The 7,480-nt window shown below is 38.8% G+C and overlaps 1 long non-coding RNA gene across 4 annotated transcripts in view; it reads right to left on the minus strand.

Annotated features, from left to right (window-relative positions):
- LOC126495809 (uncharacterized) overlaps positions 1-7,480 on the minus strand; it is a 27,336-nt gene that overhangs the window by 18,914 nt on the left and 942 nt on the right. For 2 of the 4 annotated variants that reach the window (XR_007590240.1, XR_007590239.1), the window contains exons 2-4: positions 7,258-7,455; positions 6,758-6,822; positions 1,740-3,312 (exon numbers count right to left, since the gene is read on the minus strand). This is a non-coding gene — a long non-coding RNA (uncharacterized lncRNA). Of the gene's footprint in view, positions 1-964; positions 3,313-6,757; positions 6,823-7,257; positions 7,456-7,480 lie in introns of those variants that run through there. The other 2 variants (XR_007590241.1, XR_007590238.1) reach the window with 1 other exon arrangement.

Raw genomic sequence — 7,480 nt, forward strand, 5'->3', positions numbered from 1 at the left:
GAGACTGGATCTTAAGCTATGTGCTTCAGTCTAATCAATAGAAGTCCACTTTTCCAACCATTGCTGCCTATATATAAACTGTGAAGACAACCTGAAAGAAGAGGCAACATTGCCAGGGACAGCCATGTAGGTTCACTGAAGAAGGCTTTGTTTGCTCCTGAACTATGCAAGACTCAACTGATGATGTGGGAACTCTAAAGAACAGCTGGAAGTTGAAGTGCAGTGATGGGACCTTCCTTCACTGAATGAGGTAGCAGTGACATTCACCTGCAACAGAATGGTGTATGACACTTACACCCTCTGCCCAAGGGGTTTTCAACTCACACCCTTAGCCAACCAGGGCTCAAAAATTTCCCTTTTACACAAAGGCCCCAGTGTTTCTCTTCTTCACAAGTTCCCTCACTCTTATGTCACTGAAGAGAATATCAGACCTTCCTCCTAGGACGGAACCTATTCTAGACCTTCCCCAATTGCCCAAATTGGTCTTAAGTATGCATTTTATGGAAAATGCCCTCAAATTTTCTTATTTTGCAAGTTTGATCCAAGTCTTTTCCAAAAGATTAAAGAGTCCTCAGACCACGTATTTCTTACACGACTCACGCTTTATAAGTGGGAATCAGATCTGCCCACATTTACTCCAGTATAAAGCAAAGGGGGGTCTATGATTATGCCCTTTAACCAAAAAGACTACAGAGATCTAATTATTTGCCCAAGGATGTCTGGCCTATGCCACAACGATGACTAAGACTTCAGAATTGGCTCCCATGACCAATCAGGTATCATTTCTTCATTCTATAGTCAGATCTAGCCTCTGACACTGGGAGGCCCTAGAGCTTCCCCTTCCTTTCATGAGCAACATTCACTGGACCCCCGGACTCATCTTACCTTTATGCCAATCCCTACAACCAAGTTTGCTAGGAAAACACTTGCAACCAATGGGACCTCTAAAGATAATAGGTTTAGATCAGAGGTCAAAATATAGAAAGCTAAAACTAATAGTCTTGTTATCTGCCCAGAAGTTAGTTGTCCTGAATGCAATGTTTACATCTTTCATTGATAGATAAACATAGAACAATACAACCTTTAGAAAGCATAAGGTCCACAGAACCACTCAACATCTTGGAAGAGTGTTGTATTGCTTCTTGCATTCTTCTCAACAGGCGATGTAGTATATAGATCATGGGAGCTGGGCAGAACAGCTGGAAGCAAATGATGCAGAACTAAACCATCACCCCATCACCCAAGGTAAGCTAAGCCTTTCCTTTCTGCACAATGGAGTGAGTGGATCTTGCTATTTGGTTAAACAAGGCCTGGCACTTTCTATCTAATCAATTCATTTCAGAATGACCTCAGAAGCTTCCCCTCTGAATAGAGGCTCTCCAAAATGTCCCTATTCTCAACGCATCTCACACCATGCCCTTTTGATGATGGGTTATTAGAACTTCCCATGGGTTAAAGTAGTCATCAGGCCTTTCTGCTATTACAAACAACAGTGAAGGACATCAATCTCTGTTCAAGAAGAGTCAAAAGAATGACTGTTTTTTACTAAAGTCATCTCAGAATTTCCATTTTGCTTAAGGGGACAAGGATCAAAGGGTCCCTCAGAGCATGTGCTCGTGTACCTCAGAATTATCCCACTAATGGAGGACCTTAGATATTTCCATTCTAACCATGACGACTAGGAAAATACATGTGTGAAACAAGGGACTTCACCAAGCTTTGCTCTGAGATCATAAAACCTAAGGCTTAGGTCATCTTTCCTTCATTATAGTCACCAGAATGAAAAGGCCTCATTCTTCATGCCCACACCAGTGTAACTGATGATAATCTTCAAGAGGACTTAGAACATGAGATTGCCAATCATGACTGATGGATGATGCTCAGATTGCTGCCAGGCATGCCACAGTGTGCTTGAAGATGTGAATCTTCTAAACTGTGATGAAGTCCTTCATCCACTGCACAAGGTAGACTGGGACACCCTCTTTCCACTAAGAGGTTTGTGACTTTGCTACTCTCTCTAAGTCTACTGAAATCTTCCACTCTTAAACACCATCAGTTTCTGTCTATTAGACCTCAAATGCACACTCTGTAACCAAGAGGGCCTGATATCTAAACTCCATAATTGAGGGGGCTAAACAGTATGCCTTCCTGTCCAAGGCCCCATGATTTTCCAATTCCAGTCAAAAAGGCCTTCAAAAGTAACTCTCTCTTATGAAGGATTAAATATTTCACTTTTTGTTGGAGAGCTCAAACTATCTACTTTTATTTAAATATGTTTCACCTCCAATACATCATCTGAGAGGTACTTCCTTATTCTCCTTATGTTCAAGGGCCCTCAAATTCCTGCCCTCTGGTCTCACATCACATCAATATTTAATTGCCTATAAATCCTTGGGGAAGGATGTGGCCTCATAAGCCCCCTCCTTTACTAACCGTTAACTGTCTATAATTCTCAGGGAAGGATGTGGGATCATAAGCCCTTTCCCATTCCAAGAAGAAAAATTAAATTAATGGACCCAATCTTGTGTAGGTCTCCTTCAGGAAATCAGAGCTGCTGATAGTTGAAGAAGGTAATGGCTACATCATTCCCAGAGAACACAGTGTTCCATAACAATTGGCTAATTGTAAGTGAAGGTATAGGATAGCCTGGAATACATGAGATCTTGTATAAAAAAAATTAAAAAGAGTATGCAAGATGGCTTAGTGGCTGCCAGGTGGTAGCGGTGGCACATGCCTTTAATCCCAGCACACAGGAGGCAGAGGCAGGTGGATATCTGTGAGTTCGAGGTCAGCCTGGTCTACAGAGCTAGCTCCAGGATTGCTAGGGCTGTTACACTGAGAAATCCTGTCTCATACCCCGCCCCCCCAAGGCTTAGTGGATGAAGATGCCCCTACCACTAAGTCTGACCACCTGAATTTGAGTACCAGTACACATAGCAGGAGAGAAATGACTCTCACAGACTGTTCTCTCACTTCCTCATGTCACATGTCTGAGCGGGCATGTGTACAAGCACACACCCACATTAATTTTTTTTTTTTTTTTAAGGATGGGGCAATAGCTCAAGCAGTAAAGTTCTTGCTCTTCAAGCATGGGACCTGAGTCTCATATTGCTAGAATTCATATATAAGAATGCTGGGCATAAAAGTATACACTTGCAATTCCAGAAGTGAGGAGGCAGAGAAGGACAATTGCTTGCAGGACTGTCACAGTCAGTAACCTCCAGGCCAATGAGGAAACCATGTCTCAAGGAAGGGGATGGCATTCTTGAGGATGGCACGTGAGGTTGTCCTGTGGCACACACACACACAAACCTGCATACACAAATACACAATGAATAATAAAAAAAAATTAATGTAAACTAGGCATGGCTTCTCACAGCTGTAACCCCATCCCCAAATCGGGACTATCAAATGTACACATCATCTAATACTTTCCCAAATTGGCTTATTCCTGAATGAATGTAAATTTAGCAAATAAACTGATGAATATTTTAAGCAATTACTACCTGAAAAAATAGGATGAATTTTAGAATTAGAAATAAAAATTAAAAGGTATGCTACATAAAAACATAATTATCTAGTCATGTTTCAATAAATTTTAATTTCAATGTAAGTGATATTTTTTTTTGGTTTTTCGAGTATAAGTGATAACTTTAACTAGGACTTATTCTTTATACTTTAGAAATGAATGCTATTATTACTATAATAAGGTACATACAAATACTTTGCTTATGTATTTTCTTATCATTTCTAACTGAAAAGTAAAAGAAAATTACCTAAAGTACTTCACAGATTAATTCATTACCAAATTTCCATTACCCTCTATACTCTAGAGGAAAATAAAGAATAAAATGTAGTCCCATTCTTCAGAAGTTTACAATCTAATTTGTTTACAGTATTTAGACTTTTATCTTTGTGGTTTGGTTAAGATTTTACATGTGCTAAGCGAGTGCTTTTCTATAAGCAACATCTTGCAGCCTTATTTGGATCTTTAAAAAAAACCAGGTGTTGGCCGTGAAGTGGTGGCACATACTTTTAATCCCAACACTCAGGAGGCAGAGGCAGGTGGATCTCTGTGAGTTTGAGTCCAGCCTAGTCTACAAGAACTAGTTCCAGGACAGGCTCCAAAGCTACAGAGAAACCCAGTCTCAAACAAACAAACCCTCAGGTGTTACATTAAAATAAAAAAATTTGAACTGCTTCATTAAAAAGAATTTTAAGTTATATCCTGAATTCTCATAGACATACCATATACTCTACAAATTCTCTTTAAAAATAAAAAAAATTTAAAAACATCTTAGTTATAGCTAGATGTGGTCACATTCAAATGTAATCCCAGAATTTGAGAGGGAAAAGAGGGAGAATCATGAGTTTGCGGCTGGGATAGGATACATAGGAAGTCAATACTATCCTGAGCTACATAGTGAAAGCCTGGCTTGAAAAATAAAAAGCTAGGCATGCAGTTCAGTGGCAGAGCATTTGCTTAGCATGCACTAGAGCCTGAGCTTGATTCTTAGAACCGAGAGGAGAAAACAGATTGTCTCAGCTGCTAAAATGCATCAGTTGAATTGCCACAGAGCCTGATTACCTAAGTTCAATCGCTGGAATCCACATAATGGAAAGAGAAAACTATACAAGTTGTCCTTCGAGAATGCATGCTCACACTGAGCACATGTGCATACACCTACCTCCTACACACACACTAAAATAAATAAAAATAAGTTAAAAGCATTTAAAATAAATGCAGTAAAAATAATTAAATTCATTTGTTTATATTTTCATTCTCTCTCTTCTTTCCCTTCATACTGCCCCTCTTTCTCTTTCTGAGACAGGACCTTTTTATGTAACCCTGGTTGGATTGAACTTGTAATATACACCAGACCAGCCTTGAACTTCCAGTGATCCTCCTGCTTTTGCATCCCAACTGCCAGGATCACAGGTATGTATTACCATGCCTGGATGCTTTTCATTTTTCTAAGTACAAAAAAAAAATACCATGCCTAAATTTTTATCAAATAGCTGTTCCCACAACTCTTTTATCTTTATGAAAGTATATGTGAATTAACTTAAAGAATATATAAAAAAATTAAAGTGGATCATTGGACCCAAACGGTACTTAGTGTTGACAATTTTCCCATTAAAGATAATACAAAGACCTTTTAATAAAAAACTAATTTGTAGAGGATGAATTTTAAAAAAGTCTAGATGTATATTTTTACTCAACTCACTGAGTAAATCAAGTCTTCCTATATTATTACTTACAACAATCTAACTAAAAATCAATTATTTTTCAAATTGTGTGAGTTTGCATATACCACAGCATGTATGGAGGTCAGAAGATAACCTGAAGGAGCTGGTTCTCTCCTACGTTGTGGGGCCTGGGATTGAACTCAAGCTGTCAGAATTGGCAGCTGGTAAACCATCTTGCTGGCTTGAGAAATATGATTTCATGTCCTCTCTGAAGCATAAAGAATATTTAGCTATAATTAATACATACAAATTGATCCCTAGTACTCCCCCCAAATTCTGTGTGGTTCTAAATATTCTCCTAGAAAAATAAGCGTAAGAAAAGGAAGGCATAGAATGCTATACCTCTTTCCCTTTTCTTAATAAAAAAGCAATGCTAAGTGGTAAAATGCCGGGCTAAAAAGGCCAGTCTAATTGGAAAATTTAACACTCGGAGGGAAGGAGTTGAACAGAAAAGAAAAAGTTGAGGTATGGAACTCTTCATCATCAGAACTTTTTCAATACTATTCTTCAATTTTTCAGCATACTTGGATGTAATATTATTCAAACGCTAAAATACAAAAATATAAAGTCTCGGGGTTAAGAGCACTGACTGTTACTGACTGTTACTGTTCTTCCAGAAGACCTGGGTTCAATTCCTAGCACCCACATGGCAGTTCAAAATTGTTTGTAACTCCAGGTCCAGGGGACCTGATACCCATGGCAAAACACCAATGCATCTAAAAAATAAAACATTAAATAATGTATAGAGGGTCTGGGAATGATTGCTCACACCTTTAATCCCAGGACATAGGAGGCAGAGGCAAATGGATCTCTGTGACTTTGAGCCAGCCTGATCTACAGAGTAAGTTCCAGGACAGCCAGGACTGTTACACAGAGAAACCCTGTAATAAAAAAAAAAAAAAAAAAAAAACAAAAAAAAAAAAAAGAAAGAAAAAATGTAGAGAGGAAAAATTAAATAATACTTCTTAAAAATTTTAGGTGACCCAGGCTGGCAAGATGGCTCAGAGGTTAAGAGCACTAGCTGCTCTTCCAGAGATCCTGATCAATTCCCAGCAACCTCATGGTGACTCACAACCATCTATAACATGATCTGGTGTCTTCTTTTTGCCTACAAGCAGAACACTGTATACATAAAACCCTCTTTCCCTATCTTTCTCAGGCACCTTGAGATGCCCATAAAAAGTGAGGCATTATTCAATGAACTGAATCTTAGGTGAAAGTCAGAAGACATTTGTTCAAGAACTGACTCTAAGGGAACAGGCACATTGGCTCTTACCTGTAATCACTGTATTGGGGAGGTTGAGCCAACAGAATCAAGAGTTTATGGATAGCCTCGGTTACATATCAAGATCAAGGGCAGCCTGGGCTACGTGGAACCCTCTCAAAAACCAACCAACCAACCAACCAAACAAACAAAAAAAATTAAACGGGGTTTCCGTGAGATGGGCTCAGCAGGTAAGGGAGCTTACAACCAAAACAAAATCAGAGAGTCATTGTGGGTACCTACTCAGTAGGAGACAACTTCGTATTACCAAGCAGTCATCTGATCTCCAAACTGCAGTGTGCGCACACCTACATACATACATACATACACCAAAATATTAAATGCAATTTAAAAGAAAAAAAAAACACAACTGGTTCTATTTAAGGACTGAGGCTATTTCTTCATCTTTGCAACAGTTCTTTAACACATCACTGCCCTGTAAAGGAGCCACAGCAATAAAACATTCAAATGCTATGACAATTGCTTTTGCAGACATTAAAGCAAATGACACAGATCTAACTGAATTTCATAAATAAACCAGCACCTTCATAGTCTTTTTTTTAAAACATAAGATGGCTTGAATTTATATTGTAACTCTCAAAGCAAGACACCTCACAAACCCTTCGGAGAAATGTGTAGTTTAAAAATAAAAATGTTTTTAGGTATCGAATACAGGTGCCACTAACAGGCACTAAAACTCATAATCCTACCCCAACCAACAAAAGCAAAAAACTCCAGCTCACATATTTAAAATAAAAATGAGCAAATCCTCCAAACAAAAGAGAGGTCCTTGGATAAAATCTCCGGCATTTGGAAGAAACTGGTTCCCTTGTCACTGAGACTTCTTCCTGAGAACAATTCAAACTTGAGGTGCATTGAGGGGACTCCCATGTCGGCGGCAGGTTTTCCTCCTCCGAATTGAGATGCTCGCCCATCCATCGCTAAAAAAAAAAAAAAAAAGAGAAA

This window comes from Alexandromys fortis, unplaced genomic scaffold (genome assembly GCF_014885135.2).
Source record: "Alexandromys fortis isolate MF-2015 unplaced genomic scaffold, M_Fortis_MF-2015_v1.1 scaffold_637, whole genome shotgun sequence".
Classification (NCBI taxonomy): Eukaryota; Metazoa; Chordata; class Mammalia; order Rodentia; family Cricetidae; genus Alexandromys; species Alexandromys fortis.